The sequence below is a fragment of the Symphalangus syndactylus genome, chromosome 1 (assembly GCF_028878055.3).
Source record: "Symphalangus syndactylus isolate Jambi chromosome 1, NHGRI_mSymSyn1-v2.1_pri, whole genome shotgun sequence".
NCBI classification, from domain to species: domain Eukaryota; kingdom Metazoa; phylum Chordata; class Mammalia; order Primates; family Hylobatidae; genus Symphalangus; species Symphalangus syndactylus.
The window spans coordinates 134,825,658-134,848,908 of record NC_072423.2 but is presented as its reverse complement, the minus strand read 5'-3'; the positions used below and the strand labels follow the sequence as shown (position 1 = coordinate 134,848,908).

At 37.8% G+C, this 23,251-nt stretch overlaps 1 long non-coding RNA gene across 2 annotated transcripts in view; it reads left to right on the top strand.

Moving 5' to 3' along the window:
• LOC134736344 (uncharacterized) overlaps positions 1–23,251 on the top strand; it is a 393,342-nt gene that overhangs the window by 277,853 nt on the left and 92,238 nt on the right. For both annotated transcript variants that reach the window (XR_010120300.1, XR_010120299.1), the window contains 2 exons: positions 2,931–3,003; positions 11,024–11,093. This is a non-coding gene — a long non-coding RNA (uncharacterized lncRNA). The remainder of the gene's footprint in view (positions 1–2,930; positions 3,004–11,023; positions 11,094–23,251) is intronic.

The following is a 23,251-nucleotide window of genomic DNA, read 5'->3' as shown; positions in this document are numbered from 1 at the left end:
GCTTGATTATGATCAGGTGGGAGAAAGTTGAATTTAAGTGCAAAGTAGGAAGCTGACCAACAGTCTATATTCTAGGTTTAGGATTGCTGAGTTCAATGTGAATCTTGTCACATGCAAAACAGGGATATTCTTGCTTGCATAACTTGTTTCAAGAAAATGAAGAATTCTTTGTGATTGATGATGATTCTGCTTCCTTAGGTGAATACAAACCAATAGCCAATGGTTTACTGGCCTGATTTGTACTATAGGTCAGCATCTCAAACCAAAGACTAAATTTCCCAAGAGTGTTGCCAAAGTATTCAATTCAGACAAAGAGAGAACCAAAACTGTGTGTTTGAAAAAGCTTACATCCCTACAAATTAAGTTTGTGTGAAGATTTGAACTAAATTATGTATTAGCCAGGAGAAGACGACAAATTCAACAAAGAAGAATGAAAACAACATTTACTAGTGTGCTGCTTTATTTTTGCATTGTTTACAATAAATAAAGCTAAGAATAAAAAGAGGAGAGGACAGTTGTCTTGATGAGACATTAAATTGATATTCCTATAGAACTTTCCTCTTAAAAAGAAGCATTCTATCCCAGATTAAGTTGTGTCTCCATTAATACGTGACATTACCCCTGAATGCTTTGTTTGGTACTCACATTATTTGAGTACTGGCTCTATTATTAGTCATTTTTGAATATCATCATTACTGTTACCAAGGCATACAAAAGATTTGTTTTTAAGTTTCAGGAGTTCTATTTTGAATCTTTTGCTCTACATTTTTCTTGGTGACACTCTTCTATTTCTTTTAAATTTATGTTCTGTTTTATTTTCGGAGAAATGTCATGAAGTATTTTATTTTTTTCTAACTTTTCCTTGATGTTGGAAAGCTGTGAAGATTTGTGAAGCTGAAACGAATTCCTTCTTAATCATTTTAGACATTTCTGTAATAACACATGTACACAATTTCTCAGCTCTTTTGATTCATTGTACATTAGAAACATTCCTTTAAGGTTAGTAGCTATAATTTCATTTTGTGGTAGAAGAAAAGAACTACAGAGGAGTTTGACAGCCATTTTAAGACAATGGGAAAAAGTTTGTGTGTATTTGGATGATATGAGCTTAATGAAAGCTTTTTATGCTTTCTGCTCTTGCATGAGGAGGCAGGTCTACCAAAAATGGTAGATCACAGATTGACAACTTTTACTACTTGTCAAAGAGACTTCAGGAGCCACAGGGTTGAATGGATAGTTGCTGAGGGCAGACTATCTCCTGGAGATTCTCTGTTGAATTTTGCACTAACAGTTCCTCAGAGCCAAAATAGTACCAAGGGTATCAGTGAGTATGTAAACTGATTCTTTTCTTCCCATTTCAACTTCATATTCTGCTTTATTGTAGACATCATTACAGAAGTTAATGGCCTGCAGAATAGCTAATTATATTAGTACACCACTTGAAATAGGATGCATAGAATTCTGACCCCATGGTCTCCCTCCCAAATTTACATCATTACACAAAAGATAAACTTATCAGGGGAGTGAAAGCAGGAAGCATATGATAAATTACTTCATAGACTTAATAGCAATTTGTAGCCTGTTCTTTTTTTTTTTTTTTTGCTAATGCTGATATATCTAGCATAGTGTTGATTAGCTCCCAATCTGGGAAAATGCTAGACTGTCGATCACTTTTACAAAAAATGAAGCCATATATTTATTCAACAAGTATTTATTGATCTTCTATTATATCAAGCACCGTGTTAGATGCTGGGTTTACAATAATAAGATAAACAGACGAGACTCATTTTCCCTTAGAACTGTCAGAGTTGTGAGAAAGATAGACAATAAAATAACTATACAAATAGATATTTATGCTATGTAGACATATAAAGTTATATAAGGGCATAAAGCCAGAGCTAATGTTTTGCAGGATAGGGGAAGGATTTGTGGCGGAAGCAAGTGCTTCAGGTAGAGGGAGGAGTGTGTGCACAGTCTTCACAATGGAAGGGAACAATTACTTGTCTGAGGAACCTAAAATGGCAATGCAGGAAACACAAGGAGAAGAAATGAAAGATACGAGACTAGAAAGATAGGCAGGATCAAGGTCATAAAGGGTACCAAAGGGTATAAAGAAGATTGATTTTTAGGACTTCCTACCTTAACCTGTAGGAAAATAGTTTCAGTTGAAAATTACCAGTTAGGTAGGCAAATTCTTAGCTTAAAGGTTTTTTAATAATTGAGACACTCTCTCTTGAAGGAATAATAAAATTAATGATATGTGCGTTGTTGCATGTGACTAAAGAAATACCACCAATATCCACAGAAGAATATTTTCCTTTTAGTGTAGTGCTGTATTACCCATTTCTGGATGTAAAGCTAATTATTTGTCAAATAAAAGTCTATTATTTTCAGCAATATTATTGTCTCTTGGAAATAATTGATAGCCTTGGTTTGCAAGCTCTGGTGTAACATAGGGGAATACAGTTTATCAGATTCAAAAAAGCCTGTAATAAAGGTAATTTGGTAGATTTAAACATTAGTGCGAGAAATATAAATAGAAACAGAGTAAAAAAAGAATTTGTCTTTTGTTGTTTCCTGCTATGTCATTAGCTAGTCTTCATATTAAAAACATTTTGTCCTAATAGAAGTGGCTTGATAATGTATTGGTCTCCATTAAGGAATAAAAATTATATAAATGAACCATTTCTTTGTAGATGAGGCAAAAGGTATAGCAACTTCTACTGAAGTCCTTGTGTCTATCAGTTGCTTAGACAAGGTAGTTAAGGAATATGTGTGTGTGTATGTATATATATATAAATAAATAAAATGATTCCGTTGAAATAGCAAAGAAACTTAAATGTGACTCATAATATTGCATCGCTACATGACAATTTACCCTTATAGTCTTTAATGTTAATGCAAAATTTATCTCTCTTCTCTTTCATTAGGAAAGTTTAGAAGAAATCCCCTTCCACCCCTGCCCCCGGTGCCAAACTTGGAAGAATGACCTCATGGATGGAAGTAAGTAAAATGTGGAATCTTGCACCCTTTTAAGGAAGCTATTACTGGTTGCAGGACTCCTTGATTAATCTGGAAAGGAGGATGAACTGAGTGTTACAGACTTCCCTTGTGGTGGACTGCGTTCCACTGAATTTGGTTCTGGCACTGTAAAGACATTTGTGCATTTTTGGAGTGGTGTTTCCATGTTTCTATTTTGTGGGTAACATCTACCCCTCAAGGAACATTTGGGGTACTTTTTGATGATCATGTGTGACAGTAAGCCCGTACTGCATCTGGCTGAGCTAACTTGAGGTCAGGTTTCACTCTTGCATTCACCCTCCTCCTCACCTTGCCCTTCTAATCCTAACACAATTTTCTTAGTATTTAGTAATGGAGAAACCTCAATTTCTGTTTTCAAATTCTGTGTTCTATGCTCATGTGTTTAAGGCACCTCACAAAATACACGGAACACCCACTTCATAATTTCAAAACAATTATTGAGCACTGATATGGTTTGGCTCTGTATCTCAACCAAAATCTCATTTCGAATTGTAATCCCCACATATTGAGGGAGGGATCTGGTAGGAGGTGATTGGATCATGGGGGCAGTTTCTCCCATGCTGTTCTCATGGTAGTGAGGGAGTTCTTTCGAGAGCTGAGGGTTTTAACAGTATTTGGCAGCTCCTCTGTTTGCTGTCTCTGGCCTGCCATCATGTAAGACATGCCTTTGCTTCTCCTTCACCTTCCGCCGTAATTGTCAGTTCCCTGAGGCCTCCCCAGCCATTTGGAACTGTGAGTCAATCAAACCTCTTTTCTTTATAAATTATCCAGTCTTGGGTATTTTTTTTTATAGCAGTATGAAAATGGACTAATACAAGCACATGTTATGTGCCATCCATTATGATAAGATTTTACAAGCATTTTATTTATTTTTTCTTTTCTTTTTCTTTTTCTTTTCTTTTTTTTTTCTTTTTGAAACAGAGTCTCACTCTGTCATCCAGGCTGGAGTGCAGTGGTGTGATCTTGGCTCACTTCAACCTCCACCTCCCGGATTCAAGTGATTCTCCTGCCTCAGGCTCCCAAGCAGCTGGGACTATAGGCACGCACCACCACACCCAGCTAATTTTTGTATTTTTAGTAGAGACATGGTTTCACCATATTGGCCAGGCTCGTCTTGAACTCCTAATCTCATGATCCACCAGCCTCAGCCTCCCAAAGTGCTGGGATTACAGGCATGAGCCACCATACCTGGCCTATAAGCATTTTCATTCAATGCTCTCAATGAGCCCAAAAGACAATAATGTGATCCCTATTTTACAGATGAAAATACTGAGGCAAGAAGGATGAAATAATCTTTCATTGCTAAGAAGTAAGATAATACAGATTTGAACCCGGGAGGCCAAGTGCAGAGCTAGGCTCTTAGCCATTTGACAATACTGCTATATTGAGCAATTTCTCTTCACTATATCAAAAATTAATATTTGCTGAGAATTTTAGCTTCTACTTATGAAAAAAAGTCATAAAGCATAAAATCTCAAGATATCACATACAGACCTCTTCTGGTATAACAAGGGAAAAGGAAAGGCTGATATGATAAAGGCAAGCTCCAGTCTCATAACTCATAGAAAAGAGTAGGAAAAGAGGTTCATTTTACCCATGTCACTCCATCCTCCAGGCTGGCAGAGCTAAGCACCAAGAAAAATACCCTTGGCTTTGAGTTCCCCTGTGGGGGAAAAGGAGAGCAGGAGGAATCCCAGTAGCCTTTGCCATTAATAATCCTGGCAGTCCTTGCTGCTGGCTGTGGACCCATGGCCTTAACCATCCAGGACCCCTGCAGTCTTTGCTGATTAGATCCCAGCTGTTGAAGCCACCTAAACCCCATCTTGCTGCACCTTCCTGGAGCTGCAGCTTTCCCAGTCCAAGGAGATATAAGAGAGTCAAATGTTAATCTCCTTTGGCAACACCCTCACAGACACACCCAGGAAGAATACTTCACATCTTTTAATCCAATCAAGTTGACATGCAATATTAACCATCACTTTACCCAAAGTGATCTACAGATTCAATGTAATCCCTATTAAAATCACAGTGGCTTTCTTTTCAGAAATGGAAAAATAATTCTGCAATTTGCATGACACTACAAAAGACCCCGAATAGCCAAAGCAGTTTTGAGCAAGAAGAATGATGATGGAGGCATATATTTCCTGATTTTGAAATATATTACAAAGCTACAGTAATCAAAACAGTACAGTAGTGGCAAAAAGAAACCAAAAACAGACGTATAGACTAATGAAATAGAACATGGTATATATAGATACACACACACACACATATACATACAATGGAAGATTATTCAGCCTTAAAAATAAGGAAATCTTGCAACTTTTGACAAAATAGATGAATCTGGAGGACAGTATACTGAGTAAAATAAGCCAGACACAGAAAGACAAATATTGCATGCTCTTACATATATTCAGAATAGGAAATAGTCAAATTCATAGAAGCAGAGGGTAGAGTGGTAGTTATTAAGGCCTGGAAGGAAGGAAAATGAGATGATGTTGGTCAAAGGGTATGAAGTTCCAGTTTCGCAAGATGAACAATTTGACACTTGAAATTTGCTAAGAAGGTAGATATTAAGTGTTTTACACACACACACAGACACACACAGAAAATGTTAATTTTGTGAGATATTGGATATGTTAATTAGCTTGAATGTGGTAATCATTTCACAAGATATACATATATCAAAGCATCAAGTTGTACACTTAAATATATGCAATTTTTATTTGTCAAATATACCTTAATAAAGTTGTTAAAAAAGAAAACAACATCAATCATTTTGGAAGAAATTTGGGCACTGATACAGTTTGGCTGTGTCCCCATCCAAATCTCATCTTGAATTCCTGCATGTTGTGGGAGGGACCCAGTGGGAGGTAACTGAATCCTGGGGGCAAGTCTTTCTTGTGATGTTCTCATGATAGTGAATAAATCTCACCAGATGTGATGGTTTTATAAAGAGGAGTTCCCCTGCGCAAGTTCTCTCTCTTTGCCTGCTGCCATCCATGTAAGATGTGACTGCTCCTCCTTGCCTTCCACTATGATTGTGAGGCCTCCCCAGCCATGTGGAACTGTAAGTCCATTCAACCTCTTTCTTTTGTAAATTGCCCAGGCTTGGGTATGTCTTTATCAGTGGTGTGAAAACGGACTAATACAGGCACAGAAAGTTTTCCTGATAGGATGAGGCTATGGTCTGAATTTTTATTCCCCACCCCCAATATTCATATGTTGGACTTCTAATCCCCAAGATAATGGCATTGGGAGATGTGGCATTTGGGAGATGATTAGGTCATGACGGCAGAGCACTCATGAGCAGGATTAGGGCCCTTATAAAAGAGGCCTGAGAGAGACTCCTTGCTCCTTCTGCCATGTGAAGTTAGAGTGAGAAGAGGAGCCCTCACCAGACACCAAATCTATTAGTTCCTTAATCTTGGACTTTCCAGCCTCTGGAACTGTAAGACATAAATTTCTATTGTTTATAAACCACCAAATCTACCAAAATACCCGTCTACAGTATTTTCTTACAGCAGCTTGAATGGACTAAGACAAGTGAGTTACTGGGGGCTAATTGCACTCGTGAGAGAAAAAGAATGATGGTCACTGTGGATGTGCCTACTTGCCTGCTCTGAATATTTCTCCTGTTATTTCCCTAAAGCACTCATCTGTGATTTCAAATATCATTAAGCTTTCCTTGGTAAATTAGCTTCCAATTATTCTTGGTCTGTCTGAGGCCACAGTATGTCTGTTCAAACAGGACTACTAGCAGCCTTTGATGGGAAGAGATACAAACAACCCATTGAAGGGAGTCAGGTAATCTTTGTCTTAGGAAAAAAAACCACAAAGATGGGAGAGATGGTATATGTTTACATGACACATGTCCCAGAAGATCCTGCTATGTGATGTTCTTGATTCTATGGATTATTTCTGGGCTGGAAACCCCTGGTGGTGGAGTCATATTTTGATCTGATTGCTCTTTAGACCCCACACTGTTTCGTAAGCAAAGGCTATAAGATGTCTAAGGCCACTGTCCTTGTCAGTTTTCTCTGGTTTCTTCAAAGTAACTGAGTGCAGCTTCATGCCTCCAGCAAAAATAATAATGGATTTAAGCTTGTTTCATGGGTAACAGCAAGAAAGCATCACAACATTCTCCTAAGACAGCTATATTGATCTGCATCATTTCACTCAGGTTTCCCACTATGTTGCAATACATTTAGAGAGCCAAGCTGCAGGAAACCTACTTCCACCACTGTGCCTTGTTTCATCTATTGAAATAAAAGAAAAACCAGTCTAGAGTCACTCCATGTTGAGCTGGCCTGGATTTTGTATTTCATCACAATTGTATGTGTTCCAGAGAATGAATGAATGTAAATACGTGACTGGCAATAGGGCACATTGTTACAAGCAAGAAAAGTGATGGAGAGAAAGAAGAAAGGGAAGCAGGAAGAAAAGAAGCACTATGCCAGTATACAACGTAAGTACATGAGCATGATGCTATCTTTATAAAAGACTGATAAATCTACCCTAACAATTTTACTTAGGCCAATGCTTTTTAAGCCCTAGATTTCAAATTTTCCTCAAAAATCTATACTATAATTTGGTAATTGCATTCAGTATTAAAAGTGAAATTTTTAACCACATTCTGGAAAACAAACATTATGTATACTTTTGTATACACCTACAGATTTAGAATTTATGAATTAAACAGAGGTTGGTCTGAAGTTTTGCTCTCTGTCATGGGAAAAACATTATTTCTCATTCTGTGCATATGCTCTTAAATGTTGCTTTCCCCATGATTACTGACAGTTTTCTGAGGAAATGGGTGTGTCTGTGGGGGCTGATCTATAGTGAATAAGCTATCTGTAAGTATTTTCAGTGATGGGGTACTGAAAAAGATGTGGGAAAAACAAGGTGGAATCAAAAAATTGATGGGAAGAGTTATGAGCCAGCTACTAGGAGGCAGTGGACGTAGAAAGCAATGAAGACTGTCTATAGGACCCTGGTTTGCAGTATTACTGGTTCTAGAGAGGAGAGAAATACTTACACGTGTTGGTCATTTACCAGAGTTAGGCTGCTTTATGTAAGTCTTCTCATTTAATGTTATCATCTGATCATGAGAGGTAGCAATTTTTTAATTTTATTTCATAGGACAGGCAATAAATGATGTGAGATTATGTAATGTTCCAAGAGTTGCACAATTAGAAAGGAAAAGAGGATTTGAGCTCTAGTCTGTTCAACTTCAACTTTACTCTTGTGGCAGAAAATATTTTCTAAAGATGAATCCAACATTATCTACCATTCCTCAAGCTCTTCTCCAGAGTGATTTTGCCAGTCCCAATCAGAGATGCTGTCTAAATTCCCTTCCTCTCACCCCTGTTAAAATGGCTTATATCCAAAAGACAGGCAATAACAAATGCTGGCGAGGATGTGGAGGAAAAGGCACCCTTGTGCACTGTTGACAGGGATGTAAGTTAGTACAGCCACTATGGAGAACAGTTTGGAGGTAACTTAGAAAACCACAAATTGAGCTACCTTATGATCCAGCACTCCCACTGCTGGATATATACCCAGAAGAAAGGAAATCAGTATATCGAAGAGATATCCACACTCCTATGTTTGTTGCAGCACTGTTTACAATAGCTAAGATTTGGAAGCAATGTAAGTGTCCATCAACAGATGAATGGATAAAGAAAATATGGCACATATACACAATGGAGTACTATTCAGCCCTAAATGGAAGTGAGATCCAGTCGTTTGCAACAACGTGGATGGAAGGAGATCATCATGTTGAGTGAAATAAGCCAGGCACAGAAAGACAAATGTCACATATTCTAACTTATTACTGGGATCTAAAAATCAAATCAATTGAACTCATGGTCACACAAAGTAAAAGGATGGTGACCAGAGGCTGGGAAGGGTAGTGGGGTGTTGGAGTGGAGTGGGGATAATTAATGGGTACAAAAAAATAGAAAAAATGAATAAGACCAAGTATTTCATAGCCACAACACAGGGTGACTATAGTCAATAATAACTTGACTGTACATTTTAAAATAGAGTGTAATTGGATTGTTTATAACTCAAAGCTCAAAGGATAAATGCTTGAGGGGATGGATACACCATTCTCCATGATGTGCTTATTTCACATTGCATGCCTGTATCAAAACATCTCATATGCCCATAAATATATACACCTACTATATACCCACAAATTTAACAATATATATATATTTGAGACAGAGTCTCACTCTGTTTCCCAGGTTAGAGTGCAATGGTACGATCTCAGCTCACTGCAACCTCCACCTCCCAGGTTCAAGTGATTCTCCTGCCTTCACCTCCCAAGTAGCTAGGATTGCAGGCATGTGCCACCATGCCCAGCTAATTAAAAAAATATTTTTTAAAAATACATTATCTCCCCTTGAATCTAGGCTGGTCTATGACTCAACTTGTAACCAACAGAATATAGTTACACACTGTGACACTAACACCTACATCAGAAAAGGTCCAACGGCCAAAGAAGCTTCTACTCAGTTCTCTTGGGACAGTTGCTCTGGGGAAAGCAATTGCCATGGTAGAAGTCTGACTACACTGAGGATGTCATGTTGGAAAGGCAATATTAGCGACTCCTGTGAATAGTTCTAGCTGAGCCCAGCCTTCCAGCCACCCGTGCCAATGTACCAGATAGATGTGTAAAGCCACCTTGGATTCTCCAGGCCAGCATATCTGCCTCCTGGGTACCAGCAATACCCCAAGTCAATACTACATGAAGCAGAATAGTTTAACCAAGGTCTGCTCACATTCTTGATTCACAGTCATGAGGTTTAACAAATTTGGATTAGTTTGTTATGTAGAAGTAGTAACTGGAATAGCTTATAACCATATGGTTGGGCTGGGAGCAGTGGCTGACACCTATAATCCCAGCAGTTTGGGAGTCCAACATGAAAGGATTGCTTGAGACCAGGAGTTCCAATCAAGCCTGGGCAACATAGTGAGACCCCATCTCTACAAAAAATAAAAAAATTAACTGGGTGTGGTGGCATGTGCCTATAGTTCTAGCTACTCAGGAGGCTGAAGTGGGAGGATTGCTGGAGCCCAGGAGTTCGAGGTTACAGTGGGCTATGATTGTGCCACTGCACTTCAGCCTGTGTGACAGAGTGAGACCCTGTGTCTAAAACCGACCAACCAAACAACAAAATATATGGTTGTTCTTTTTCCCAAAGCCAGGCAAAAGTAGAAACAGAAAAAAGACCTGCATCTTAGTAGCTAGGAGAACTTTGACGGCCTCATCTGAGACTAGCTAGAAACAGGTTGAAACTGAGAAAAAGTTTCCACAAGAAAAGGTAAAGAAGGACTGGGCTGAGGACAGGGTAATGGGAAAATCTAGAGTAAAAAGTAAACATAAGTGTTACATCCTTGAAATAGCTCCCAGTCTTGTCTGCATTTCCTTCTTTTAACTAAGGCTTTTCAGTTCTAAACTTATACTGTTATCTAAAATCAGCTTAGTTATCTTACCCTTTACCTTAAAATACTCTACTCTACTCACTGATGTCTACAAAATGGAGTCCAAATTTAACTTGTTTAGTCCAGTATAAAGGCAAAGAAGGGTGAGAGGTCCAGAGTCAGAAGACTTGGAGGTGGTTAAATTTCTAAGCAGAAAATCTTGTTCTCTGTCATTGTTCTTGTGTCCTATTTCTGGATATGCAGCATCTAATATGAACAAAATAATGTAAAGAATATTTTCTGGGTTAACATAATTTTTCTATGAGATGCATCCTTACAGACCGATAACTCAAGCTGATGCTTTTAAATTTTCTGGAAATTCTCTCTAAGTTTTACTATGGTCACCCTTTCCACATAAAATTTAAGGCCTAACATCCCAGTTATTTATATCATTTGCTCCATTAAAAAAGACACGAGGGAGGTGTCTGTACATTAAAATTGCTAGCCTAGCAAGTGGCCTAGATGGTTCAAGGTTATATTTCCCTTCTAGGTTTATGGAGAAGTAAATTATCCAAAGTACATGGAAGAATCCTCAAGCCTGCAAATACTATGACATAAGTGTAAGTGTAAGAAATGTTCCCAAGAAAATTATTCTTATAGATTATGATTAATAGAGATCTATAAGGCAATTGTGAGATTTGTCAGGGGACTCCTCATTTTTCACCACAACAGGAAACTCTGTTTGTGCCTCATGGTATTTAATATTTGAAGACACTGTTGTGGGAAAGGTGGTGGCTACCTCAGTGCTGTTCATTACTTGGTGACTAAGCTTAGTGGCAATACTGTGAGGTGAAGCATCATCAGTGGTAAAGAAGTTGTGGGTGTAGCAGATGCTGGGGTGGGGGTGCTCAGTGGGAAAGAAGTTGTGGGTGTAGCAGATGCTGGGGTGGGAGTGCTCAGTCTTGGAGATGGTTTGAAATGGATGCTCAGGGTTAACACTGCAGATCTTCTCAAGAAACTCTATCAGAAAATGTTACCCATGAAAATTTGTCTTGACCTTTGGCCTGCTATTTACCTCCCTCCCCAGCTTCTGTTGTATACATTTCGGAATTAGCTTTTAGTCTCTGATTTATTATTCTTAACCATACTCGTACTTGGCATCTTCTTTTAATTAACTTATAGGTGACTTTAGACCACATTCTGCTTTTTCTCTCACCATATGCCAGGTTCTGAGAGGCCAGCATATCACAGCCTTTGAGAGCTTTGTCATTGAATTAGCCCCTACTTGGGTTTGACTGACCTCAGCCTTGGCTTTTGTTAATTTTATTATCTTGGGAAAACTATTTATCCTCTCTCAGCATCATTTCATATTACTTGAAAAGTGGTTTTTATAAATGTACTTGCTCAAAGGGTTTTTATGGAAGTTAAAAAAAAGTGCTAAAAACAGCCTTTACTTTTGTTGTTGTTAATTCTCTTATATATATAATATTGGCCCATTTCCTGTGTTTAATTTTGCTGTTCTAACCCTGCCTTATCAACTTGAAGGACTCATAGCCTGTTTTCCTGCTACTTGCTCATGATGAAACAGGTGTAATAATAATGCATGAGTGCAGACATACTATTCAATATTTGCTAGACTCTTGTAAGCATCTGTAGAACAACACTTTTGTAGAAGAAAGGGATGATAGAAATGAAAACCTCTGGGAGAACTCAAGTATTTAAAAAATATTTGAAGTAGTTTCATCATACACAGAAGATGGATGGTGTGAACTGCTCTTCTATATACTTTGGGATGGCAAAGATCCTATTTGTCATGCTAATTTTAGTATCTTTAGAACTTCATGCCCTTTGCATAGAATATGCTCAATAAATATTTGCTGAATGAAAGAACAGATTGTACATATGCTGGAAGCATTGTCCCAATAGCAGTATTTTCTGATAAAATGGCTCTGCAGGCTCCCATTTATTTGTCCTTTTTTTTCCTTCTGATATGGTTTGGCTGTGTCCCCACCCAAAAATCTCATCTTGAATTGTAATCCCCATAATCCTCATAATCTCCATGTGTCAAGGGAGAGACCAGGTGGGGGTAATTGAATCGTGGGCGTGGTTTCCTCCATGCTGTTCTCATGATAGTGAGTTCTCACGAGATCTGATAGTCTTATGTGTTTGGTAGTTCCTCCTGCATTCATTTTCCTTCCTGCTGCCATGTGAAAAAGGTGCCTTGCTTCCCCTTTGCCTTCCACCATGATTGTAAGTTTCCTGAGGCCTTTCCAGTCATGCAGAACAGTGAGTCAATTAAACTTCTTTTCTTTATAAGTTACCCAGTCTCCGGCAGTTCTTTATAGCAGTATAAGAATGGATGAATACTCCTTCCTTCCTTCCTTCCTTCCTTCCTTCCTTCCTTCCTTCCTTCCATCCTTCCTTCTTTCCTTCCTTCCTTTTCTTCTTCCCTTCCTTCCTTCCTCCCTTCCTCCTTCTCTCCTTCCCTCCCTTCCTTCCTCCTTTTCTCTCCTATTTAGTTTCATATTTTCTTCTTTCTGAAACAGCTTAAAATAGTGTGAGATGTTTGAATTCTTAAGTACTGTGTTATTCTCACAGAGATTTCTTCAAAACATAGCATCCCAGTTTTCACATTAGTGCAGAAAATTACGACAAATTTTGAAACATTTTTATATATTTGTTAGCTGCTATTATCATCATCATCATCATTGTGACTATACCAGTGTTAAAACCAGGGACTTGAGATTTAAGTTCTAGCTCTTTTGTTACTTATGTTTGGTGCATCAATCAGCAGCATCACCTGGGACCTTATTAGAAATGCAGAATCTCAGAACTTACTCAAGACTTCATAATTCAAAATATGCATTTTAACAAGGCCCTCCAAGTGATTTATATGGTCACTAAAGTGTGAAAAGCCCTGGTCTAGATCAAGCAACAGGTAGAAGGGAAGGTAATCAATGCAGGGTGGAGGTTAAATAAGTCTGTGTGCTAATGCCACAAGGCCCAAAGAGTTTTCCTAGACAAGGCTTTATTGGAGTTTACGCCCCAGCATAAGGGAGGCAGAAAGAGAGAGAGAGAGAGAGAGAGAGAGAAATTCTCTGGTGACCCCTCAGAGGGAATTGAAAAGGTAGTTTTAAAGGGGTTATGGCAGAAAAGGAGTGATGTTTAGGTAGGTAGAGGTGAGGAAATTTTAGCACCTGTGTGCTTTAATAATATGCTTCTTCATGCATTGCATGTTCCATTAGCACATTAAATTTACACCCCTTGATCATCATGGTGGACAGGAGGCAGGACTAGATTGTAGCTCCAACTCCGACAGACAGAGCAGCGTGTAAACGCTTGGATCATGAATTTTAGCTCCAGGATGACTGCAAGAGCAAACCAGGAATCCCGAGAGGACCCACAGACTCTTATGAAGGAAGCATATTGCTCCTGCAGGACCCAAGAGACACCCCAAATACTGTGAGTGCTCAAACTGAAGAATCGGGAAAGGGAGATCCTCCGCTCCCAAACAACAGCCCTGCTGGAGAAACTGAAAGTCTAGTTTGCGGGAGGAATTTCCGACCTTACCTGGATCTGAGTTGATTTAGAGAGCTGAGCAAAATATAGGGGGAGAGGAAGCAGTGGGAAAGGTCCTGGAAGCTTGCTGGGTCCCCAAGCAGGCTGTTCTTGCCTGGCATCACAGGGATCTGGGTGGGGCAGCCAGCGGTGTGAGGAAAATGCCACAGGGAGAAGGAAGTCTCCAGCTGAATTTAGTAACAATTTGAACCAGGTGAGAATCCTCCTGGCAAGAACTCCAGGGAGGGTGTGAATCTGGTATGCAGACTCCACAGGCAGGGGAAGAACCAAAGCCCCTTTCTTTTGCAGTTGGGAGGGGGTAGCCTGGGCAGATTCTCAAGTCCTGCTCGCCCACTGCCTGGAAACAGACTCAGTGCTTTTAGGGGGGACATGGGGGAGGGAGACTGGCCCTTTGGATTGCATGGGAGCTGGGTGAGGCCTGTGACAGCTGGTTTTCCCCCAATTCCTTGACAACCTGCATGACTCAGTAGAGGCAGCCATTATCCTTCTAGGTACACAAATTCATTGTCCTGGGAACCTCATCCCCATCCCCCACAGCAGCTGCAGCAAGATCCACCCAAGGAGAGTCTGATCTTAGACACACCTAGCCCTGCCCCCACCTGATAGGCCTTCCCTGCCCACCAACATAGCTGAAGACAAAAGGCATATACTTTTGGGAGTTCTAGGGCCCTGCCCACCACCAGTTTATCTCCATACTACCACAGCTGATTCTTTCCATAAAGAACCACCTCTTGGCAGGAGGCCAACCAGCACAAAAATAGAACATTAAACGACCAAAGCTAAGAACCCTCAGAGAGTCCATTTCCACCTGCCTGCCACCTCCCCTTAAAGTAAAGTGGGGAAGAAAGGCATTTCATGCAAATGAACACCAAAAGCGAGCAGGAGTAGCAATTCTTATATTAGACAAAACAAACTTTAAACCAACAGCAGCAGTTGAAAGAGACAAAGAAGGACATTATATAATGGTAAAAGGCCTTGTCCAACAGAAAAATATCACAATCCTAAACCTATATGCACCTAATACTGGAGCTCCCAAATTTATAAAACAGTTACTAATAGACCTAAGAAATGAGATAGACAGCAACACAATAATGGAGGGCACTTCAATACTCCACTGACTGAAATACACAGGTCATCAAGACAGAAAGTCAACAAAGAAAAAATAGATTTTAACTATACCTTGGAACAAATGGACTTAACAGATATATACAGAACATTTCATACAACAATCAAAGAATGCACATTCTTTTCAACAGTGCATGGAACTTTCTCAAAGATAGAGCATGTAATAGGCCACAAAATGAACCTCACAAAATTTGAGAAAATTGAAATTATATCAAACACTTTCTCAGACCACAGTGGAATAAAATTGGAAATCAACTCCAAAAGGAACCTTGAAAACCATGCAAATACATGGAAATTAAATAACCTGCTCCTGAATGATCATTGGGTCAAAAACGAAATCAAGATGGAAATTAAAAAATTCTTTGAACTGAATGACAATAATGACAAAACCTATCAAAGCCTCTGAGATACAGCAAAGGCAGTGCTAAGAGGAAAGTTCATAGTTGTAAACACCTACATCAAAAAGACTGAAAGAGCATAAGATTTCTAAGGTAACACCTCAAGGACTAGAGAAAAAAGAACAAACCAAATCCAAACCCAGCAGAAGAACGGAAATAACAGGAACAAAGCAGAACTAAAGGAAATTGAAACAAAATACAATGCAAAAGATAAATGAAACAAAAAGCTACATAAAAGATACATAAAATTGATAGATCATTAGCAAGATTAACCAAGAAAAGAGGGAAAATTCAAACAACCTCATTAAGAAGTGAAACGAGATATTACAACTGACATCAAATAAATACAAAAGATCATTCAAAGCTCCTATGAACCCCTTTACTTGCATAAACTAGGAAACCTAGAAGAGGTTGATAAATTCCTGGAAATATACAACCCTCCTAGCTTAATCAGGAAGAATTAGATACCCTGAACAGACCAATAATAAGAAGTGAGATTAAAATGATAATTAAAAAATTACCAACCAAAACAAAAAAATCCAGGACCAATCAGATTCACAGCAGAATTATACCAAAAATTCAAAGATGAACTGGTGCCAATCTTACTGACACTATTCTGCAAGATAAAGAGGGAACCCTTCTAAATCATTCTGTGAAGCCAGTATCACCCTAATAACAAAACCAGAAAAGGACATAACAAAGAAAGAAATCTACAGACCAATATCCCTGATGAACATAGCTGCTAAAATCCTTAACAAAGTACTGGCTAACCAAATCCAACAACATATCAAAAAGATAATTCATGATGATCAAGTGGGTTTCATTCCAGGGATGCAAGGATAGTTTAATAATAAATGTGATAAACATTTATTAAAAACAAAAATTACATGATCATCTCAATAGATGCAGAAAAACATCTGCATAACATAAACAGAATTAAAAACAAAAATCACATGATCATCTCAACAGATGCAGAAAAAGCCTTCAACAAAATCCAGCATCCTTCTATGATTAAAACTCTCAGCAGAATCAGCATACAAGGTACATACCTCAATGTAATAAAAGCCATGTATGCCAAACCCACAGTTAACATGATACTGAATGGGGAAAAGTTGAAAGCATTCCGTGTCAGAACTGGAATAAGACAAGGATGCCCACTCACACCACTTCTCTTCAACACACTACTGGAAGTCCTAGCCAGATCAATCAGATGAGAGAAGGAAATAAAGGGCATCCAAATCAGTAAAGAGGAAGTCAAACTGTCACTGTTTTCTGATGATATTATAATTTACCTAAAAAATCCTAAAGACTCCTCCAGAAAGCTTCTAGAACTGATAAAAGAATTCAGCAAAGTTTCCAGATACAGGATTAATATATACAAATAAGTAGCTCTTCTATACATCAACAGGGACCAAGCAGAGAATTAAATCGAGAACTCAACGCCTTTTACAATAGCTGCAAAAAAATAATAAAATACTTAGGAATTACCTACCCAAGGAGGCAAAAGACATCTACAAGGAAAACTACAAAACACTGCTGAAAGAAATCATAGATGACACAAACAGATGGAAACACATCCCATGCTCATGGATGGGTAGAATCAATGTTGTGAAAATGACCATACTACCAAAACTAATCTACAAATTCAATGCAATTCCCATAAAAATACCACCGTCATTCTTTACAGAATTAGATAAAAACAATTCTAAATTTCATATGGAACCAAAAAAGAGCCTGCATAGCCAAAGTAAGACTAAGCAAAAAAAACACATCTGGAGGCATCACACTACCTGATTTCAAACTATAAGGCCGTAGTCACCAAAACAGCATGGTACTGGTATGAAAATAGGCACCCATGGAACAGAATAGAGAACCCAGAAATAAATCCAAATACAGCTAACTGATCTTCGACAAAGCAATCAAAAACATAAAGTGGGGAAAGAACACCCTTTTCAACAAATGGTACCGGGATAATTGGCTAGCCACATGTAGGAGAATGAAACTGGATCCTCATCTCTCAATTTATACAAAAATAAACTCAAGATGAATTAAACCTAAGACCTGAAACTTTAAAATTTCTAGAGCATAACATTGGAAAAACCCTTCTAGACATTGGCTTAGGCAAGGATTTCATGACCAAGAACCCCAAAGCAAATGCAATAAAAACAAATATAAATAGCTGGGACTTAATAAACTAAAGAGCTTTTGCATGGCAAAAGGAGCAGTCTACAGAGTAAACAGACAACCCACAGAGTGGGAGAAAATCTTCACAATCTATACATCTGACAAAGGACTAATACCAGAATCTATAACAAACTCAAACAAATCAGTAAGAAAAATCAAACAGTGCCATCAAAAAGTGTGCTAAGGACATGAATAGACAAGTCTCAAAAGAAGATATACAAATGGCCAACAAACAAATGAAAAAATGTTCAACATCACTAATGATCAGGGAAATAAAAATCAAAACCACAATGCGATACCACCTGCATTCTTACTCCTGCAAGAATGGCCATCCATAATCAAAAAATAAAAAAAAAACAGTAGATGTTGGTGTGATGTGGTGATCAAGGAATTCCTTCTACACTGCTGGTGGGAATGTAAACTAGTATAGCCACTGTGGGAAACAGTGTGGAGATTCGGTAAAGAGCTAAAAGTAGATCTACCATTTGATCCAGCAATCCCACTACTAGGTATCTACCCAGAGGAAAAGAAGTCATTATACGACAAAGATACTTGCACATGCATGTTTACAGCAGCACAATTCACAATTGCAAAATTGTGGAACTAACCTAAATGCCCATAAATCAACGAGTGGATAAAGAAACGGTGATACACACACACACACGCACACACACACACACATATATATACCATGAAATACTACTCAGCCATAACAAGAAATGAATTAATGGCATTTGCAGCCACCTCGATGAGATTGGAGACTGTTATTCTAAGCGAAGTAACTCAGGAATGGAAAACTAAACATCATATGTTCTCATTGATATGTTGGAGCTAAGCTATGAGGACGCAAAGGCATAAGAATGATACAATGGACTTTGAGAACGTGGGCAGAAGCATGGGAGGGGACAAGGGTAAAAGACTACAACCAGGGTGCAGTGTGTACTGCTTGTGTGATGGGTGCACCAAAATCTCACAAATCACTGCTAAAGAACTTACTCATGTAACCAAACACCACCTGTATCCCAATAAACTATGGAAAAAAAATTCAAAAAAAATAAATACATATATTTCCACCCCTGGGTGTGATTTTTAGTATTACAATGAAGCTAGGGTTAAGGATCGGTTACTCTCCTGGTCTTGTGCACATGCAGGAGATAGGGTTAACTCCTTTGAGTAAGATTTATGATAGGAGCTGCTTATTTTAGCTTCCTCATGGTCCTGCAACCAGTGGGTATGGTGCTTTCAGCAAGAGGGTACATGGTCTGGATGGATTGGTTGGGGTCCCTGCCGGCCACACCCAAACCCCAGCTTGCAGTAGAAGTCCTTGGTGGGACATGGGAGGTGGGGGTTTGGAGACTGGTTCCCATCCCTAATCTGTCTCACTAGCATTGATTCATTTTCAAGGGCTGGCAGGAGCTGGCTGAAGGGATAGTTTGCCTTAGTTTTCCTGCAGGGAGAGGAATACCACAGATAATGTCAGATCTTAGAATAATTACTTGGCTTTCTGTTCAAATCTCTCGCTTATGCTTGCTTAAGAAGAAAATAAAAGGTTCTTATAATTGGAATCCTAGAGAAGGGGCCAGACATCAAACTCTGTAGTACTCCCACTATCATCAGTTTTAAGACATGATTTGATCTCGTGCCAAAATGAAGGTCATAGACTATTGATTACCAACCATTCTTGAGAATAAATTTACTTTGTTAATTCTCTCTACCTTTTTTATTCTGAACTTTACTAGTGAGTTCATCACTAAAAAAGATGTCACTACTGCAGAAAGATCATCTTTACCAGTGCGAAATATATTCCTGCCAGAAACAAAAAATGCAGCACTTAATTAAAGAATAAAGAAAGTCACCAAAATATTAGTATTGAACTGTAGCCTCTGGCTGTCCTTTTTATATAAGGATCTCACCAGAGGAAAATTAACAACAGAGACAATCTGAATCTTTCTTTTTCCCTTGTCCTCTGATTGAGGAATGACATTGTTCAGCAAATTAAACAGGTAAACAAGATTTTAAGGAGAATGTTTAAATTCCTTAATAGAACAAATTGTTTTTTAACACCCTTAAGCAGCTGTTAGAATAATCAATTTACATACAAATAATGAATATGCTAATTGCAAATCTTTCTTCTCTAGTCATTAAAATAAGTCTCTTTTGGGACTTCTAAAAGCTTGTTGTTTTTCTGGTTGTAGTTACAATATATATCTGAATGCATTCATTTAAAAATCCTTACAATGTATATAGTTTTGCTAATTGAAGTAGGTCTTCCCTCTCCATGTAGTTGAGTTTGTGAGATTCTACTACATGTAAACATGTACAAACTTGCAAATAAATTTTAAACTTTATTATTCTGCAAATAATTTAACCCGTCTATGAATTTCTCACTAATCTTTCCACCTTTATCTAGTTTAACCTAGTTATGATGTATTCTGTGGAAGTGAATATTAGGAGGCCAGAGAATTACAATATTATTGCTTTGGGTCATAATTTCAATTGTTGCTGATATTCCTATACTTTCAGGGTATATAACTTATTTTAAGTGTAACCAGTTGCTTTTGGATCCTGATCTTGTGGGACTTGTTAATCTGCATGAATAATTTGCATTAATGTGAATGGGAATATAATTATTCCTGAATTGTTCATTACTTACAGATGTTAATCTGAGTACAATTGCTTCCTTGAAAACATCAAACATAGTATTCATTTTATTTTGTACATGTGACAGTTTGTATACTTAAGTATAACAATTAACATTAACCCAGGAAAACTTGAGGGAGCAAAGGCATAGATGTTAACAGTTTCCTGTGGTAAGTTGGTTATCTCAATTAGGTACCGAGTTTGACTGGTAAACTCAAAGTGGTTAAAGGAATAATAAGAAGTCATCTTGTATTACAGGATCCTGTTATTGCCCATTTTCAATCCCTGGTTTAGAACTTTGAGTAGTTTATATTTTAAGAAACTTAACCTGGATTGACTATTCAACTAAGAATACTACCAGGTAAGCACAGTGACAGGACTCAGCTGTGACTGAAACATGGATATTGAATAATTTAGAAGAAACTGATTTTTCGAAAGAACTCAAAGCAATAATAAGATGTTATCCATTTATGTGTAAAATCTAATCATGTATTTATAATTCCAAAATGAATTTTTATACAATGATAAATAATAGACTGATTTTAAAAGATGTAAGAAAGAATACAAAACAGAAGAAGTCCTAAAATTATTTTTTACTTTATATATATTAAAATTTTTCTCCAAAATGGACTCAAAATTTACTCAAGCACCTTGCAATTCTGTTAATGAGCTCTCCTGCCACCTTTGTGGTCAGAATTAGAGAAGTTTCTACTGAGTTTCAATTTTCCCCTAACCAGTTAAGTGTCTTTTATAGAGAGTGGGCTAACCATAACTTTCTTTGACTCCTCATCAACTTGTAATCTGGAGATTGATATTTTTAAACTAACATTCTTTGCCACTTTCTTAACAGCTCTAAGTTCCCATTTCTCTAGGATTTTCTACCATCCCTCTTTATTTAGAAAATAAACTGGCTTTCAGAGTTGTCTTAAGTATCAAGCAATTACAGCTATTTTTGCAACAAGTCATGCTCTCTTAATTCATCCTTAAAAGCCCCTTCCCTCTTGGCTTCCCTTCCTTTCCTTTGTAAACCTTTACATATGTATCTCACAATCACATACATGTGTATTGAATTGAAGATGAAAAAGTAACATTTATAACCTGGAAAAGTGTTGCATAATATTCATCTGTAAATAAACCTTGAAATTAAGCTTAAAAATGGATTTATCCTCTAGATACCAATAGAAAGTATGTTGAGTGAAATACTGGGTAATATCTTCACTTACAAATGTGTGAAAGATGCACAAATGTTGCTCACGCAACTGAATGTTCTAGTGACCTTATAAGAACATAGATAATACCATTAAATGTCACCTCAGTAAAAATGTTTTAGGTGCTGTTGATGTTCTAATTTAAAATAAGAATGAGACTTTAAAAATCTATAGCAACCCAGAAGAATAAAGTACATGTCTTAAGCATTTAGCAGGTTGTACTTAGATAATAATTTTTCTAATAACTGTCTATAGAGCCAAAATGAGAATGTTTAATAAATTTTTGAACTTCTTCCAAATTATTACCAGAGAAGAATGATGTTACTAATAATATAGAATCAGGATATACTTATATGCATGGATACATATATATGCAATGTGGATATAAATATACATAAACCCTGATATGGTATTTAAACGTGTACTGTTATCAGAATTAATATGATAGACAATGTAGTTTCTTGCAACTAAAAATGAGGGTAAAATAAGAAGAGGAAATATTAAATTGTCCTGGCAAGCTGAGATTAATAATGGGGCCTTAAGAAGAACAGAAAGATATGTTCAAGAAAGCAGCATGAAGTCTAACTAACCTAGAATTTGATTGCTGATGGCATATCTTTTGTAATCTTCTGTCCCCCATCTCCACCTTCAAAATAGACCCCTACAACTATTTTAGTCTCAGTATTGTTCAAGTCATCCAGAACACTCTATGATGCCTTTTGACATGATAGATTTTTTTCCTATTCCTTCTCTTCAGGTGTCATAAATATGGCAAGCTATTATGAATCTTAAGGTGAAAACAGAATATCCATAGAAAGTGAGCATTTTTTATCCTAGGGGATTATTGATTTGTGCAGTGACTTTTGTCCTTGGCAAATTTCAATTTTCAATGATGTGCAATTTTGTAGGTATAAGCCAACCCCCTAGGGCTTTGTTTAATTAATACATACTTTATTGGGAAGCTTGTCTTCCTCCATGTAACTTTGCTTTAAACAAAATGAGATTTTGAAAAAATGAATATACAAAAATGATGGGCTAATGTCAAGGTCAAATTACCTTTTGGTTAGCCTTACAGATTAGTTTTTATTAAAGTTGGAAACCAAATTTTTATTATGCATAGTCACACAATATTCTAAAGCAAGATTTCTCAATCTTGTTACTGCAAATGGTCCCCGACTTACAATGGTACAACTGTTTTTTTTTTGTTGTTGCTTGTTTGTTTTTTGAGAAGGGGTCCCACTCTGTTGCCCAGGCTGGAGTGCAGTGGTAGGGGTCACTGCAACCTCCGCCTCCCATGTTCAAGTGATTCTCTTGCCTCAGCATCCCAAGTAGTTGGTGTTACAGGCATGTGCTACTGCGTCTGGCTAATTTTTAGTAGAGACGGGGTTTCTCCTTGTTGGCCAGGCTGGTCTCAAACTCCTGGCCTCAAGTGATCTCCCCACCTCGGCCTCCCACACCTACCACACCGGGCCACTACGGTACATCTTACCATGATATTTTGACTTTACAATGACACTAGAAACTGTATTTGAGTACCCACAGAGCCATTCTTTTTTACATTTTCAGTGCAATAGTCAATAAATCACATGAGTTATTCAACACTTTATTATAAGATAGCCTTTGTGTTACGTGACTTTTCCCAAC